Genomic DNA, 19,576 nt, shown 5'->3' with positions numbered 1-19,576 from the left:
GCCAAATAAAGCAAGGTCCGAACCATCCCATCCTTCAAAAAACTCTCCTTGGGTGGATAGTAACGGGAAATTATCTGGCAAATTCCTCAACTCCTCAAGAGCCGGTCTCTAGTCTGAAATGCCAAGAAGAAATATTAGAGTCAATAGACAAAAACTTGAAAAAATTCTGTTCGTTGGAAGAAGTTCCATCTTCTAAAAAGATGTTGTCGCCAGAACAAGAGCTATGTGAGGAACATTATCGGAAGTTAATGTTCAGGTCGATTTGAAGTTAAACTTCCATTTAAGTCGGATCCAAGCGTTTTGGGCAACTCATTCGAGGCAGCCAAACGCCGATTTCTGTCGCTCGAGAGAAGATTATCTCGAGATCCGAACTTAAAGAAAATGTTTTTGGAATCCTCCTCCTTCACTTCCTCTCTTTATCTTAAAGCGGACGGACGTGTTTTTTTTGTGCGCACTACGTTTTTGTAAAATTTGCAATAAGCTTTCTATAAACAATCGGTGTTTATTTCTTTACAGATATAAAAACAAATTGCAATTTTTTAGATCCGAATCGCTTCGCGTGTGCAGTGATATATTTGGAGGTAAAATAATTATTTATTTAATTTACTTTCCAAACATACTTGGGAAAGTTGGGACTTATGCCAGCATCAAATAACATAATTATTGCAATTTAATTCTCCCAGTGTAACTAGCCGCAGCGGTCCCTTAATTGCCCGTTATCAGCTGTATTATATTCTTTGTTTCTCCCAGATTCGCATGCGCTTTGTTGTACTTTTGTAGCGCATGCACTTTGGGAGCTTTGGTGGAGCTTCTGCGCAAGCTCTTAGGTTTTATGACTTGTAATTCGGCATTGTTTTGGTCCGGCGGCGAAATTTGTTTTGGGATTAAATTGACCCAATAAAAATATTGAAATCGAATTGTGGATTGTGTATTAATTCGGTAGCTATCAAAATTCTGATAGCTCAATAGCCCTGCTCTGCTTCTTCATCTCCTACGGTGTTGTTGCTATTCTTTTGCTTCTACTCTCGCTCAATAGAGATTCTTATCTCTATTTCTTTAAATCTTACTAACTTGCACTAACTGCTCTCTTTAATCTCCCCTTCTCGTTTCCTTGGTACAGTGGTTCAAGGTTCCTCATTAATAAAATCAAATAATATTTTTAAATTAATTATTATTTTTTTTAATAATTTTTTATAAATTAATTATTTAATTTTTAAAAATGTTTAATAAATTAATTATTTAATTTTAAATAATTTTGAATAAATTAATTATTTAAATTTTTAATAATTATGGATTTTAAATTGGTCTGTGCATTAAAGTCTTGCAATAAGACAATCTCGTCTTCCCAGCCTACCATCCATTGCTGGCTCTGTGAAAACGTTTTACACGCTAAGTGTGCCGGGTTCACGGCGTCAGTTTCGGATGCAATCTCGCGTAGGTCTGGTCTCCACTTTTGCTGTGATGGTTGTCGTGCTGTTCAGGACGAAATGAGGTCGTTCATGAGGCAGACTAAAAGCGGTTTCAAGGAGTTGATTAGTGGTTTTCGAAAAATCAATGACCAACTCTGTGCGCTTGATACACAGTTTAGTAGTCTTCAACTACTAAATGAGTCTCCAAAGCGTAAGAAATCCGCTTTTAGTGATGTGCTCGGGTCGAATAATCTTCAGCCTGCTCAGCCGACAACTATGCAGCCGCTTATATCTCTCGCCACCCCAAGGGCCGGACCTGAGAAAAATTCGGCTTCCGGTTGATGTTCAAGACGATCTGTTCCGCCAGCTTTTGGCCAGAGAACATTTTCGTCCCAGAACATCAACCAAGTACGTTGAAAAAAAGATTACCAAACCTGTGGGTGTAAAACTCCCACATGTTAGGGCCACTGATCAACCCTCCACCTCATCTTCCTCAATCTCAAAAAACTAATGTCTTCATTAACACTTACCTATCAGAATACAAGAGGGTTACGTAGTAAACTTCCCAAACTGTATTCTGATAGTTCTTCTTTTGCATCCCACATTATTGTATTTACAGAAACTTGGTTAAAGCCGGAGATCTTAAGCTCCGAAGTTTTTCCTAGTAGGTACACCATTTTTAGATGTGATAGAACTTTGCGAAGGGGAGGAGGAGTGCTAATTTCTGTAGACTCCAAATTTGCTTCTGAAGAGGTAAAATCACAAGAGTTGACATTGAATTTCTTTGCATCAAAATCACTTTGTCCGATCAATCTTTGTATGTCACCTGTTCGTACATACCACCTTCGTCCGAACCGCCAACATACTGGCAACATTTGTCCGCTATTCGTTTGGTTTTCGATCGTCTGTCTGATGGTGACCAGCTGATAGCTCTGGTTGACTTTAATATCCCAGAACTTATGTGGTCAAATGTTGATAATTCACCGTCTTTACAGCTTAACTCCCACCATGTCTTCCCTGAGGGCATGTTCGACATGTCACTCGGGCAAATTAACCACGTTAGAAATTCTTTAGGTCGGCTGTTGGACTTATGTTTCGTTTCTGATCCTGATGGAATTACTCTTTCCAGAACTTTGCCCCTTTCTAACCCTGAGGATCCATATCATCCCACTCTTGAGGTTTCAATCAAAAATAATTACTTTTTTGACCTTAAGTCTACAGTTAAATCTCAGAAAGTTCGTTTATTTTGTAAGGCTGACTTTACGAAATTAAATAAGTTAATTTTGGAATTTGTTTGGTCTGATTTACTGGCATGCGAGGATATAAACATCGCATTACAAAAATTTTATTACACTTTGAACATATTTTTCGACGCTTGCGTGCCGTGGAAAAATCCGTCCGCTTCAACGAATCCGCCTTGGTATACAAGGCACCTTATAAATTTAAAGAAAAGTATGAGTAGACTTTTAAACAAACATAGATTATCTGGCTGTACAGTTAGTTATTCAAGATACTTAGTAGCTCGGTCCAATTTCACCGTGCATAACGCAGAATGTTATAGGAGTTATATTCGCCGCTGCAGGATTCAGTTTACTCAGGATCCGAAGCAGTTTTATAACTTTGTAAACACTAAGCGTAAACATGTATCTTTTCCCCCACTGCTTACGTTTGAGAACTCTTATGCAAACACCGATCAGGCAATGGCCGATCTCTTTGCACAGTATTTTCAAACTACCTATTCACCTAGCAGCAGTTTAGCTCAGCCTTACACTTATAATATCCAATCAGCCAACCTTATATTTTGCCCATCTTTCGATCAAAGTGGTGTGTTATCGGATCTTCTTAAGGTTAACCACGTGTATTCGCCAGGCCCTGATGGAGTACCAGGCTGTGTTCTGAAGAACTGGGCCGAGGCACTGTGCAAACCGCTTGTTAAACTCTTTAATCTATCGCTGGAAACTTCAATCTTTCCCCTTATGTGGAAGGAATCCTTCATTATTCCGCTGCATAAAAAAGGGAAAAAATCCGACGCTGCTAATTATAGAGGCATCTCTAAATTGTCAGCAATTCCAAAGCTTTTTGAAAAACTTATCACTCCACATTTGCAACACCTATGTAGTTCAATAATAACTCCGTGCCAGCATGGTTTCATGAAGCGCCGCTCCACCACTACCACCTTATTGGAGCTAACATCTTTTATCACGGATGGCTTCCGAAATGGCTTACAAACAGATGTCATATACACTGACTTCAGTAAAGCATTTGACTCTGTTAACCATTCGCTTCTTATAAGTAAACTCAGTCTTTTGGGATTCCCAACTGATCTTATTATGTGGATTTCGAGCTACTTATCAGGGAGAACCCAACGTGTTTTCTTTAAAGATGTTACCTCGCGTTTAGTCCGCGCCATATCGGGGGTGCCCCAAGGAAGCCATCTTGGACCCCTACTTTTTTCTCTGTTTATTAACGACTTGCCCCTTGCCTTAACTAATTCACTTGTACTTATGTACGCTGATGACGTTAAGCTATGCCTTCAGTATAAATTCATTAGCGCCCAGTCTAGACTTCAATCCGATTTGGATAAACTTCAAAATTGGTGTTTAGCAAATAACCTAAAGCTTAATGGATCGAAATGTAAACTTATGTCTTTTTACCGATCTAGTCCTCACCAGGCTATGTACTTTCTCTATGGGAACGCCTTAGAACGATTAACTCAGGTTAACGATCTAGGTGCCCTATTAGATTTGAAACTTAAATTTACCGACCATGTATCTACCAAGGTTAATAAAGCTATGGGTGTGCTTGGCTTTATTAAAAGATGGTCAAAAGAATTTAATGACCCGTTCATAACTAAAACGTTATATACATCACTGGTCCGTCCGATTCTTGAGTATGGATCGTGTGTCTAGAGTCCTCAATATGGAGTACACCAAGATCACATTGAATCTGTACAAAAAAAACTTCCTTACTTTTGCGCTTAGGGGACTTAATTGGGATGCAAATCTTTACCTCCCCTCTTATCATAGTAGACTTTTACTAATCAACTTACCATCATTAACAAATCGTAGGACGATGCTGGGTGTCATGTTTTTATATAATCTTATTTATGGAAATATAGACAGCCAGCATTTACTAACACGCTTAAATTTTAACATTCCTAGTAGAAGAAACTTTCGTCCTCTGCTCCTCAGCCATTGTAGTTCGACATATGCCCAACACGATCCGTTAAGGGTATTATGTTCGGACTACAATGGTCTCTACCACATCTTGTCACTTTGCCATACTAACAATCTTAAATCGCTTATATTAACCGCCTTATCTGTGCAACACTCTTCCTCGTAATATCTATTCCTATCGGAATAGATCCTATCTATCGGATCTATTCCCGCGATTCGAGCCGTACGTTACGCGGCAGCGTCCCTAGGTCGGTTGGACGGGAGGTGGGCTGTACGTATGCAGTGGGAACCGCGCAAAAAAATCCCTAGGCCATATGTCCCCTGCAAGCAATGACGTTCTTGCTTCTCCACACTACGTTATTCCCCAACAGTGTGTCCTACGGCCTCAAAGTACAACGACCAAACTCCGAGTCGTTTTTGATGCGTCCTGCAAGACATCCACACAGAAGTGTTTAAATGAGTTGTTGATGGTGGGTCCAACAATTCAGGAAGAGCTTTACTCAACTCTTCTTAGATTTCGGCTAAACAAATTCGCTCTGGTAGCCGACATAAAAAAGATGTATCGTCAAGTGATGGTAAATGAACCAGATCGGCGATACCAGTCGATAGTGTGGAGAAAAGACCCGTCTGAGTCCTTGAAATTGTGCAAGCTCAACACCGTTACTTATGCACCACTGCACCAGCCCCATTCCTGGCCATAAGGTGTTTGAAGAGGTTGAGTGAATCCGCGAAAAATACATTCCCTCGAGCTGCTAAAGTTATTGGGTCTGACTTTTACGTCGACGACATGTTAACGGGTGCTGGTTGCGTGGAGGAGCTAAAGATAATTAAGTCTGAAGTAACTCAGGTTCTTCAAAACGCTGGGTTTGAATTGAGCAAGTGGTTTTCAAACTCGCCTGAAGTTACTGCATCCGAGAACACGGTTAAGAAAATAACACTTTCGGACTCAGAGCTGACAAAAACATTAGGAATCGTTTGGGTTCCTAAAGATGACGTGCTTAAATTAGAAATTGATATGTCAGTCATGGGTCAAAGGGCGACTAAGCGGAATATTCTTTCGGTGACATCAAAGTTTTTCGACCCCCTTGGCTTATTAAGCCCGATCCTTATTAATGGAAAGATCCTGTTACAGGAACTTTGGCTCAATAAGCTAGATTGGGATGAGTCGATTCGACTTGGAGACTATTTGATCGTCTCACGGACAAAAATTGTGACGTCGTATTGGAGTTGCTAGGCAGCAGAACGAAGCAGAACGAAGCAGATTGCTAGCTGCATCATAAATCAAGTGCTGTTGCAGAAAGTGGACGATGCCACGCAGTCTAAGTGGAAGGAAAGGCAAGCTGTAGAATTAATGTAGAATATTAAGTTTGAATTTTATTGAAGTCTAGTATAAGTTAGTATAGGGCGGAGCGGGAGCGCAAGAAAAGCTCACTTGCGCTCTCTCGTGAATTCGCCCCGCTTCGCCGCAATAGATAAGCTAGGCTTAAGTTCTTTTGATAGAAATATATTCGAATTTATAAAGTTGAACCGAATGCACGTATTTCTCGTAGTTGCTATATTTAAATTTTACAACCACCCTTTTGTCTTTCGGTTTTTCGCGACGAGATAAACTAATTTCAGTGAACCTTTTGGCGCCCCCGGGTGGGCTGTAGTTAATTTAATAAAATAAAAAAGCAACAAAAACAGTGACAGTGACACAATACATATACAATAAACAATATACAACATACATATATTCAAAAAAAAAGAGTTGCTCGCGACGGTTGTGCTGGTGAATTCAAAAAAAATAAAATAAAAGAATTCTCCGCGTCGCGAAACAAACTTCTCCAATCGAGCTGCTTCTGGAAGGATTTGTCGTCCCCATGACCTGCACCTGCATCGATTGTCAAAGGAAAGTGGACGCAGGATTAAAGGATCCGAAAGCAGAACCCCAGTTATTTGTGCAAAATAATTGAAAGTTGAGATAAGACAAATTAAAATCCGTCTTGTGCTGGAATATTGCACCCTCCTTTCAATCGTCCGTTGAAAAAATAGTAGAGCAAAAATAAATAACAACATATATAAAAGTTCTAAAAATTTAATTATAAATATATGTGCTAACCTACATGAACTGCCTGTGAACAAAATAAAACAGAATATATATATATTATTAGCAATCACTGTCGCTCCCTACCCCTCGTTCCCGATTGTACAAATCTTCCAAATAAATACTAAAGTGCAGCCAAAAATATTTTATTTATTACAGATAAAATAATTTGGTTGTGCATATTGGTTTCGGTGTCATTGGCGACCAACTATTTTTTTGGATACTCTATGCCTCGACTATCAAATAATTCGTTTATCAATTAATTAATCAATTTAGATTTTGTTTTGGTTAAATTTAATAAATTGTTTATTACATTTAAATAAGATTAATTAATTATTTTCGTTTTCGCATTTTCTTGATATCAAATTAAAATTTATTTAATTTACTTCAACAACAAGAAAAATATTAAATAAAATTTATTTAACAAAATTTAAATAAAATATTAAATCTTAAATTTGCATTGTTTTCGTTTTTGTATTGAAAAAATAAATTATTTATAATGGAAAGTTCTAAACAAAAACTTAATTCCACAACTCTTATTGACTTAAAGCAAAGATTAAATGTCAAAGTTAAAAGCATTTGCCGGTTGGAGAAACGTTTGGAAGATGGATTACTCCCTCTAAACAAAACCGGGCTAGAGAGCTAGAATTAGGAAGAACTACCAAGGCAAGGATCATGTCCTTATGTAATGCCTTTAATTCTCAGCCGTCTGCGTCGTCGTTAAGGGGTCTCATCGACACTGTGTCATCAATTTATGGATCACTATTATCCATAGGAGATGATACTAAAATTGCAAACTTCATGATTATCCATTTAGTTTTGAGTAGAGTGGATCCAGTGACCAAGCAAATATGGGAAGAGTCACTGGATTATGAGGAATTGCCGCTGTGGTCCCATTTCAAAAAAAAAATACTAAATCATAGATACCAGCTGAAGAGACTGGCAAACCCAAACAAGATAAAACTGGGTGTTGGGCCAAGCAGCCACCAAAGAATGCATATAAAATAATTATAATATGCTAAGCTGCAGCTGTTGTTATCAGCATGTTTCTCCTCGGTTTTGTCCCCAGTTTCGCATGCGCTTTATTGGTATTTGTAGCGTATGCGCTTTGGGGAGCTTTTGTTGAGCTTCTGCGCAAGCTCTTGGTTTTGGGTTTGTTGTGATTTGGAGTTTATTGGAGCCGCATATATTAGGGTTAAATTGAGCCCAAAATAAATATATGGAAACTATAATTTGAAACGTGTATAGTTATTCGGCTGCTATTAAAAACTACTAATAGCATAACATTGGTGACCCCGACGTGATCTCATCCCGGTTTATTATTGTGATCAGCATTAAAAGTGCAAAGAAAACGCCCTTGTTGTTGTTGCTACAAGTTGCATTTCAATTGAAGAATGGAGTCTGGAGCTGAGATTATTGGAGCTGCTGCCGCAAACCGGGAAAGGATGCTGCGGAGAAGAGCAGAGGTGGCCTGCCAGGAAATGGAGGCGCTGCATCATAAGGTGAAGGCTGCGGCGCGGACTGAGGATTCTTCCATTAAGGCGCTGGAGTCGGTGGAGAAGCGTTTGCGTGAGCGGTTCACAGCGCTTCAAGAAGAGTTGGAGGAGCTTAATTTTAGCGAGATCGGGAGTGATCTGTATTGGAAATTCTCGCAGCTGGCGACTGATGTGGAAGTGGAAATTCAGGTGGAGGTTGCCAAGCGCTCCATTAGAATCGCTGCCCCCTCCACACTTCTCGACGGTGCCAGCGTATCGCCAATGCCATACAAGCCAGCCCCCTCCTTGCCACCGTTGCCGATGCCAACATTCAGCGGCATTCAGCGGATTTCTGCGCCCTTTTTAAGACCACGATTGACAGCCATCCCCACCTAACGAAAACGGAAAAGCTCCGGTGGCTCATTTCATGCTTGCGCGAGTCAGCCTTGGATACGGTGAGAGCTCTGGAAATTACTGACGCGAACTACGATGTGGCCCTTGACCTATTGCTCAATCGTTTTAGTAATCGGCGTTTAATATTTCAGTCTCACATTAATGAGATCCTGCAGCTTCGTGTGGTCGAGCCAGGGTCTGTTGCTACGTTGCGGGAGCTATCGGATCGGTTCAATGGGCATATGCGGGCTCTTATGAGTTCCGGATCAGCTGCCGAGATCCAAGGATGTTTGCTTATCCAGATTATCCTGCAGAAGTTGGATCCAGCCACAAGCGCCAAGTGGGAAGACACTCTCGCCGGAAGCAACGACAGCCCTCCGTCTTGGGAGTCCATGGCACGATTCTTGGAGCAAAGGTGCCGGACTCTTGAATGCGTCGACTTTTCTTTGGCGGCGTATCCACCAACTTACCAAGTGGGCCGAGGTAGATCTTCGAATAACCGATCTTCGTGCATGGTTATTAACGCCCGTCCTGCTCTATGCGCCCTGTGTGGTATTGCGGTGCACGAGCTTCCTTCTTGTTCAAAGTTTAATGCTTTGACAATTGAGGAACGGTACGACGAAGTGCGGTATCTGGCTCGCTGTTTTGTTTGTCTGGAGGATGGCCATCTCGCTCGCGGATGCCCAGCTTCCCGCTGCTCGACGTGCAATCACCGTCATCATATTCTGTTACACCCTCGCGGGCAGGTTTCACCCACACGAGTCACACGTCCCATCGGTGCAGTGGCTGGTGCGAACCCATCCCGCTCAATCAACCCTGTTATGAACCAGGATCGCAATGCTGAGCTAGTGCTCCTGCCAACAGCAAATGTACTCGTTCGTGGTCGATCTGGAGACTTCCTGCCTTGCCGAGTGTTATTGGATTCCGGTTCACAAGTACATCTCATCTCGTCGTGGCTGGCGAATGAACTTTAGCTTGGCCGCTCCAAATGTTCCACAACGGTGGCCGGTTTCAGCGGCGCTGGATTTGAAACAGATGGAGCCTCCGTTAATGTGTGCTTGAGCTTCTGCGCAAGCTCTTGGTTTTGGGTTTGTTGTGATTTGGAGTTTATTGGAGCCGCATATATTAGGGTTAAATTGAGCCCAAAATAAATATATGGAAACTATAATTTGAAACGTGTATAGTTATTCGGCTGCTATTAAAAACTACTAATAGCATAACACTGGGTTCAGCAAGCAACTAAATGGCGTTGGTGGAAGAACAAGCTTCGTTGGCATGTTCTTCCACCAACGCCAAACCAGCTTGCAGTTATTGTAACGCTTACAACCATTTTTTGGCCCAGTGCAGTCCGTTCCCTCGCCTTGCTGTAATGCAAAGGTTTGAGTTTGTTAAGTCAGCCTCTCTATGTTTTAATTGTCTGCGAAAAGGTCACACGGTAGCGAAGTGCAAATCGACCAGGTGTCAAATCTGTGCAAGATCGCACCATAAACTTCTGCACCGATTTACAGTGACTAAAAATAACTTAGCGTTACCACCACCCACACAAAATCCTCCTCCAGCGTTAACGAATAATTGCACTTCTATGATTGCCTTCTAGAAAGGTTTTTGTTAGCAAAGTCGATCGTAAGCGTTCGAACAAAAAATGGTGAGCACATATTGGCCCGAGCATTACTTGACTCAGGGTAACAAATGAATTTTATTACAGAAGATCTTGCTCAACGCTTACAGATCCGTAGGGAGGAATCGTGCATCAACTTGCTTGGAATTGGTCAAACTAATTCACAAGTCAAGAAAAAGATACACACCGTGGTGAAGTCGAGAGTCAATAGTAGGGAGTTTCCGTTCGACTTTTGGGTTTTGAAAACAATTTCAGGCTATCACCCTGACCAGTCAGTCAACGTGAAAGATTGGACCCTACCAAACAACTTGCCATTAGCAGACCCATATTTTTACAAACCTCAGCGGATAGATATGCTGATTGGAGCTGAGTCATTTTTCGAACTGTTGTCCGTTGGCCAAATAAAGCAAGGTCCGAACCATCCCATCCTTCAAAAAACTCTCCTTGGGTGGATAGTAACGGAAAAATTTCTGGCAAATTCTTCAACTCCTCAAGAGCCGGTCTCTAGTCTGAAATGCCAAGAAGAAATATTAGAATCAATAGGCAAAAACTTGAAAAAATTCTGGTCGTTGGAAGAAGTTTCTTCTTCTAAAAAGATGTTGTCGCTAGAACAAGAGCTATGTGAGGAACATTATCGGAAGAATACTGCCTTCAGGTCGATTTGAAGTTAAACTTCCATTTAAGTCGGATCCAAGCGTTTTGGGCAACTCATTCAAGGCAGCCAAACGCCGATTTCTGTCGCTCGAGAGAAGATTATCTCGAGATCCGAACTTAAGGAAAATGTATTTGGAATCCCTAGGCCATATGTCCCCTGCAAGCAATGACGTTCTTGCTTCTCCACACTACGTTATTCCCCAGCCTCAGCCTCCCCAGCCCCAGCCTCAAAGTACAACGACCAAACTCCGAGTCGTTTTTGATGCGTCCTGCAAGACATCCACACAGAAGTGTTTAAATGAGTTGTTGATGGTGGGTCCAACAATTCAGGAAGAGCTTTACTCAACTCTTCTTAGATTTTGGCTAAACAAATTCGCTCTGGTAGCCGACATAAAAAAGATGTATCGTCAAGTGATGGTAAATGAACCAGATCGGCGATACCAGTCGATAGTGTGGAGAAAAGACCCGTCGGAGTCCTTGAAATTGTGCAAGCTCAACACCGTTACTTATGCACCACCGCACCAGCCCCATTCCTGGCCATAAGGTGTTTGAAGAGGTTGAGTGAATCCGCGAAAAATACATTCCCTCGAGCTGCTAAATTTGATCGTCTCACGGACAAAAATTGTGACGTCGTATTGGAGTTGCTAGGCAGCAGAACGAAGCACAACGAAGCAGATTGCTAGCTGCATCATAATTCAAGTGCTGTTGCAGAAAGTGGAAGATGCCACGCAGTCTAAGTGGAAGGAAAGGCAAGCTGTAGAATTAATGTAGAATATTAAGTTTGAATTTAATTGGACAGCTAGTATAAGTTAGTATAGGGCGGAGCGGGAGCGCAAGAAAAGCTCACTTGCGCTCTCTCGTCAATTCGCCCCGCTTCGCCGCAATAGATAAGCTAGGCTTAAGTTCTTTTGATAGAAATATATTCATGTTCGATTGCAGTCGTCGCATGCAGACGTGTTTTTTATTGTGCTCCGGGAAAAAATATTCAATAAAATCATAAAAGTGCAGTGAATGCTCTAAGAAATCTACAATAACGCGAAAAGACGCTTTTTGAATGAAATTGCTAATGTTTATATTGATTAATTAATTAATTAATTAATATAAAACACAACACTTAAAACTCAAACTAATTCAACCTCGACTGCAATGAGTTCAAACGACGTTCGCACACAACGTCAACGTGAGCTAGACGAGAGACGGCTCTCAGTACAAAGAAACAACGCGTACTTCTCTTTTAAAGCAACCGAAAACCATGCAAGCTCCGATCAAGCTCGGTCAATTACCCCCAACTTGACCGAATTCTTAAACGTAGAGAGCGAGAGAGCGCGTTCCTGCTCCCCCTCGATACCATCGATGTCTCTGCAGCCAAAGAGTGCAGTAACTAGCACCTCAATTTCTTTGACAACGTCAACAGTAACAACAACAACAACCGCAACTGTATCGACAGCGCGTTTAACGACGTCATCAGCTAGCAGCGCAAATAGTAATACGTCCGCGCTGCCCGAAAACCAAAACAAAAATAAAAACAATGACTATATTAAGCCGGCTGTGCAGACTGGCATGGATCGCTACATCCAAATCAAAAGGAAGCTGAGCCCCCTGAATTCCAAACGCAAAATAACCCGTGGCAATGCTAGCCTAGTAGCAAAAGAAACGCCCATTAACTCAAACCGATTTAAAATCTTGGCAGACGCCGATGAGGTTGAGGCGGTCGAATCCACTGAAGTTGGGAAAAGGAAGCCAAAACCTCCGCCTATCTATATACGCGAAAAAAGTTCCAATGTTCTTGTCAACAAAATTATTGAGCTTATTGGTAAGGATAACTTCCACATAATACCCCTTGTAAAGGGCAACATTCAAGAAACAAAAGTTCAAATGAAGCCTGAAGATAACTATAGAGTATTATCAAAATATCTTACCGAGAATAAAAAGAACTTTTACACGTACCAGCTAAAAAGCAGCAAGGGCCTGCAAGTCGTACTTAAGGGCATAGAGCCCGAAGTAACGCCTGCAGAGATAAAAAAGGCGCTACAGGAGAAGGGTTTTAGCGCCAAGACAGTCTTTAATATCCTTAACAGGGATAGAAAGCCGCAGCCACTCTTTAAGGTTGAGCTTGAACCAGAAACCAAGCTCCTGAAGAAATACGAAGTGCACCCAATATACAATCTTCAGTACCTGCTGCACCGCAGAATTACAGTTGAGGAACCGCACAAACGCAATGGCCCGGTACAATGTGCGAACTGCCAGGAATATGGCCATACAAGGTCATACTGTAAACTGCGCCCGGTGTGTGTAGTTTGCGGAGAGCTTCATGACTCCGCACACTGCCCAGCGAGCAAAGATGACAGAAACTCGAAAAAGTGCGGCAACTGCGGTGGCAATCACACTGCTAATTATAGAGGATGCCCAGTCTATAAGGAGCTGAAAAGTCGCATCCACCAGAAAGGAATAGCTGCCCGCACCCAAAATGGACAGTTCACGGCGTCCAGATCAAACCCTGAAGTCTTCTTCTCGACTGCAGCCAGATCCTCACTAGGACCCATTAACGTTGACAAAAATGTGACATACGCAAGCGCCTTAAAATCAGGACCGGCGACACCTGCCTCAAGAAGCTCATTTCTGCAATCAGCATATCAAGAACCGAATACGGCTCAGCAACATCAACCAACAGAGCAGCCAAAAAGCAACTTTGAAGCTATGATATGCAGCCTACAACAAAGCCTGACGGAATTTATGTCGTTTATGCGCACAACTATGCAAGATTTAATGCGAAACCAAAATCTATTGATTCAAATGCTGGTTTCACAACAATCCAAATAATGGCTTTCCTACGGATATCTACGTGGAACGCTAACGGCGTTTCGCAACATAAACTTGAGTTAGCTCAATTCCTACTCGACAATCACATCGATGTAATGCTGCTTTCGGAAACACACCTCACAAACAAATACAATTTTCAACTACGAGGATATTCATTCTACGGAACAAATCATCCAGATGGTAAAGCACATGGTGGGACTGGAATTCTAATCAGAAGCCGCATAAAGCACCATTATCAAAACAAATTTGCTAAAAACTACCTACAGGCCACATCTATAAATATACAACTAAATACTGGCAACCAACTTACACTAGCCGCCGTATACTGCCCCCCTCGCTTCAATATAGCTGAAGATGAGTTTATGCAGTTTTTCAACACACTTGGAGACCACTTCATAGCAGCAGGAGACAACAATGCCAAGCACACACACTGGGGATCCCGTCTCGTGACTCCAAAAGGGAAGCAGCTCTATAATGCAATTATCAAAGCCAAGAACAAGCTCGACTATGTTTCTTCTGGCACACCAACATACTGGCCGGCAGACCCAAGGAAACTACCAGATTTAATAGACTTTGCGATTACCAAAAACATCCCTAAAAATCTGATAAGCGCCAATTGCCTATCGGATCTTTCATCTGATCACTCGCCTGTCCTGTTTATTCTACTGCGACATCCAGGAACATTGGAACAACCATTAAAATTGACCTCACAGAAAACCAATTGGGTTAAGTACAGAAAATATATCAGCTCACACATTGAGCTAAGTCCTCATCTCCACGATGAAGCCAACGTAGACAGCTTTGTTAATTCACTTGAGTCTGTACTCGTCTCTGCAGCTCGAGCCTCAACATCGCAAACTATAAATACACAAAGCAATAAAAAGACAAATCTACAAATCGAACAGCTCGTCCTCGAAAAGCGGCGTTCACGTCGCGAGTGGCAATTCCACAGATCGCCATCTACTAAGCAAAGCTTTAGACATGCCTCACGTCAACTTACTAAAGAAGCTTATGTCCACCGCCGCTATATAGAGCAATTGTCAACTTCTAGTACAAAACACTCACTATGGAGAGCTCACCCAACTCTAAGCTCACCGAAAGAAACAGTGATGCCTATTAGAAATCCCACAGGCGGCTGGGCGCGCAGCGATGCAGACAGAGCCAGCACGTTTGCCAATCACCTCAAAAATATCTTCCAACCAAATCCGGCCACTAGTGCCTTTACTCTGCCGACTTTACCATATGAGCCTCAGCTTCAACATGAACCAATCGAGTTTCGCCCAAACGAAATCGCTAATATCATCAAAAACCAACTAAATCCGAAAAAATCACCAGGCTGCGACCTCATAACTCCCAAAATGATCATTGAGCTTCCATATTGCGCCGTCTGCACTATCACCCAGCTCTTCAATGCCATCGCAAAACTTTGCGATGAAAAGAAAATTTGCTGTGAGGTTCAACACTGATATATCTGACGAATTCACTGTTGGAGCTGGAGTTCCTCAAGGAAGCGTACTCGGACCAACATTATATGTTCTCTACACAGCAGACATCCCGACAAGCACACGATTAACAACATCTACGTTTGCTGATGATACAGCTATTCTTAGCCGCTCAAAATGCCCGATGCAAGCAACTGCGCAGCTAGCTCTTCATCTGGTGGATGTTGAAAAATGGCTATCAGACTGGCGAATTAAAGTAAACGAACAAAAATGCAAGCACGTTACGTTCACCTTGAATAGGCAAAACTGCCCGCCCCTTACGCTAAACAACACCCTACTCCCGCAAGCAAACGAGGTAACATATCTAGGAGTACACCTCGATAGAAGACTCACATGGCGTCGGCACATAGAAGCTAAAAGAACCCACCTAAAGCTAAAAGCCAGCAGCCTTCATTGGCTTATCAACGCTCGGTCTCCCCTTTGCCTTGAATATAAAGTCCTGCTGTATAACTCGGTACTTAAACCTATATGGATGTACGGCTCCCAGTTATGGGGGAATGCCAGCAATAGCAATATTGACATAGTCCAGCGAGCTCAGTCGAAGATCTTGAGAACAATCACCGGGGCACCTTGGTACGTTCGCAACGAAAGCATACATCGCGACTTAAACATTCTTCCAGTCAAAGATGTGATCGCAGAACAGAAGGAAAAGTACTTTAGCAAGCTATTGTCGCACCCTAACCACCTGGCGAGAGGTCTAACAAGGTTGAGTAACCAATCACGACTTCGTCGGAATGACCTACCCACCCAGCGACCGTCTTGAGGAACGTGCAACCAGAATGCAGTCTTAGTCTACTGTTAGTTAAATGTTAATGTTAAGATTTGAAAACTTATTGTTAGTCTCAAAATTAAGAGAAGATCCAATAAATAAAAGCAAAGTTTAATAAAAAAAAAAAAAGAAATATATTCGAATTTATAAAGTTGAACCGAGTGCACGTATTTCTCGTAGTTGCTATATTTAAATTTTACAACCACCCTTTTGTCTTTCGGTTTTTCGCGACGAGATAAACTAATCTCAGTGAACATTTTGGCGCCCCCGGGTGGACTCTAGTTAATTTAATCAAATAAAAAAGCAACAAAAACAGTGACAGTGACACAACACATATACAATAAACAATATACGACATACATATATTAAAAAAAAAAGAGTTGCTCGCGACGGTTGTGGTTGAAAGTTGAGATAAGACAAATTAAAATCCGTCTTGTGCTGGAATATTGCACCCTCCTTTCAATTCTTGGCGCATACGAACGTTGAAAAAATAGTAGAGCAAAAATAAATAACAACATATATAAAAGTTCTAAAAATTTAATTATAAATATATGTGCTAACCTACATGTACTGCCTGTGGACAAAATAAAACAGAATATATATATATTATTAGCAATCACTGTCGCTCCCTACCCCTAGATCCCGATTGTACAAATCTTCCAAATAAATACTAAAGTGCAGCCAAAAATATTTTATTTATTACAGATAAAATAATTTGGTTGTGCATATTGGTTTCGGTGTCATTGGCGACCAACTATTTTTTTGGATACTCTATGCCTCGACTATCAAATAATTCGTTTATCAATTAATTAATCAATTTAGATTTTGTTTTGGTTAAATTTAATAAATTGTTTATTACATTTAAATAAGATTAATTAATTATTTTCGTTTTCGCATTTTCTTGATATCAAATTAAAATTTATTTAATTTACTTCAACAACAAGAAAAATATTAAATAAAATTTATTTAACAAAATTTAAATAAAATATTAAATCTTAAATTTGCATTGTTTTCGTTTTTGTATTGAAAAAATAAATTATTTATAATGGAAAGTTCTAAACAAAAACTTAATTCCACAACTCTTATTGACTTAAAGCAAAGATTAAATGTCAAAGTTAAAAGCATTTGCCGGTTGGAGAAACGTTTGAAAGATGGATCACTCCCTCTAAACAAAACCGGGCTAGAGTGCAAGAATTAGGAAGAACTACCAAGGCAAGGATCATGTCGTTATGTAATGCCTTTAATTCTCAGCCGTCTGCGTCGTCGTTAAGGGGTCTCATCGACACTGTGTCATCAATTTATGGATCACTATTATCCATAGGAGATGATACTAAAATTGCAAACTTAATGATTATCCATTTAGTTTTGAGTAGAGTGGATCCAGTGACCAAGCAAATATGGGAAGAGTCACTGGATTATGAGGAATTGCCGCTGTGGTCCCATTTCAAAAAAAAAATACTAAATCATAGATACCAGCATCTGTCCGCTGAAGAGACTGGCAAACCCAAACAAGATAAAACAGGGTTCAGCAAGCAACTAAATAGAACTTCGTTGGCTTGTTCTTCCACCAACGCCAAACCAGCTTGCAGTTATTGTAACGCTAACAACCATTTTTTGGCCCAGTGCAGTCCGTTCCCTCGCCTTGCTGTAATGCAAAGGTTTGAGTTTGTTAAGTCAGCCTCCCTATGTTTTAATTGTCTGCGAAAAGGTCACACGGTAGCGAAGTGCAAATCGACCAGGTGTCAAATCTGTGCAAGATCGCACCATAAACTTCTGCACCGATTTACAGTGACTAAAAATAACTTAGCGTTACCACCACCCACACAAAATCCTCCTCCAGCGTTAACGAATGATTGCCCTTCTATGATTGCCTTCTAGAAAGGTTTTTGTTAGCAAAGTCGATCGTAAGCGTTCGAACAAAAAATGGTGAGCACATATTGGCCCGAGCATTACTTGACTCAGGGTAACAAATGAATTTTATTACAGAATATCTTGCTCAACGCTTACAGATCCGTAGGGAGGAATCGTGCATCAACTTGCTTGGAATTGGTCAAACTAATTCACAAGTCAAGAAAAAGATACACACCGTGGTGAATTCGAGAGTCAATAGTAGGGAGTTTCCGTTCGACTTTTTCGTTTTGAAAACAATTTCAGGCTATCACCCTGACCAGTCAGTCAACGTGAAAGATTGGACCCTACCAAACAACTTGCCATTAGCAGACCCATATTTTTACAAACCTCAGCGGATAGATATGCTGATTGGAGCTGAGTCATTTTTCGAACTGTTGTCCGTTGGCCAAATAAAGCAAGGTCCGAACCATTCCATCCTTCAAAAAACTCTCCTTGGGTGGATAGTAACGGGAAAATATCTGGCAAATTCTTCAACTCCTCAAGAGCCGGTCTCTAGTCTGAAATGCCAAGAAGAAATATTAGAGTCAATAGGCAAAAACTTGAAAAAATTCTGGTCCTTGGAAGAAGTTCCATCTTCTAAAAAGATGTTGTCGCCAGAACAAGAGCTATGTGAGGAACATTATCGGAAGAATACTGCCTTCAGGTCGATTTGAAGTTAAACTTCCATTTAAGTCGGATCCAAGCGTTTTGGGCAACTCATTCGAGGCAGCCAAACGCCGATTTCTGTCGCTCGAGAGAAGATTATCTCGAGATCCGAACTTAAGGAAAATGTATTTGGAATCCCTAGGCCATATGTCCCCTGCAAGCAATGACGTTCTTGCTTCTCCACACTACGTTATTCCCCAGCCTCAGCCTCCCCAGCCCCAGCCTCAAAGTACAACGACCAAACTCCGAGTCGTTTTTGATGCGTCCTGCAAGACATCCACACAGAAGTGTTTAAATGAGTTGTTGATGGTGGGACCAACAATTCAGGAAGAGCTTTACTCAACTCTTCTTAGATTTTGGCTAAACAAATTCGCTCTGGTAGCCGACATAAAAAAGATGTATCGTCAAGTGATGGTAAATGAACCAGATCGGCGATACCAGTCGATAGTGTGGAGAAAAGACCCGTCGGAGTCCTTGAAATTGTGCAAGCTCAACACCGTTACTTATGCACCACTGCACCAGCCCCATTCCTGGCCATAAGGTGTTTGAAGAGGTTGAGTGAATCCGCGAAAAATACATTCCCTCGAGCTGCTAAAGTTATTGGGTCTGACTTTTACGTCGACGACATGTTAACGGGTGCTGGTTGCGTGGAGGAGCTAAAGATAATTAAGTCTGAAGTAACTCAGGTTCTTCAAAACGCTGGGTTTGAGTTGAGTAAGTGGTTTTCAAACTCGCCTGAAGTTACTGCATCCGAGAGCACGGTTAAGCTAATAACACTTTCGGACTCAGAGCTGAAAAAAACACTAGGAATCGTTTGGGTTCCTAAAGATGACGTGCTTAAATTCGAAATTGATATGTCAGTCATGGGTCAAAGGGCGACTAAGCGGAATATTCTTTCGGTGACATCAAAGTTTTTCGACCCCCTTGGCTTATTAAGCCCGATCCTTATTAAAGGAAAGATCCTGTTACAGGAACTTTGGCTCAATAAGCTAGATTGGGATGAGTCCATTCCACTGCACTTGGAAACCGCATGGAACAAGATTCAGCTTGCCTTGTCACAGTTAGAAGAGATCTCAATACCGAGATTTGTGATGAGTGAGTCAATGTCACCAATTGAA

Source organism: Drosophila ananassae, unplaced genomic scaffold (assembly GCF_017639315.1).
Source record: "Drosophila ananassae strain 14024-0371.13 unplaced genomic scaffold, ASM1763931v2 tig00000121, whole genome shotgun sequence".
NCBI classification, from domain to species: Eukaryota; Metazoa; Arthropoda; class Insecta; order Diptera; family Drosophilidae; genus Drosophila; species Drosophila ananassae.
Note: the sequence above shows the minus strand (reverse complement) of the source record.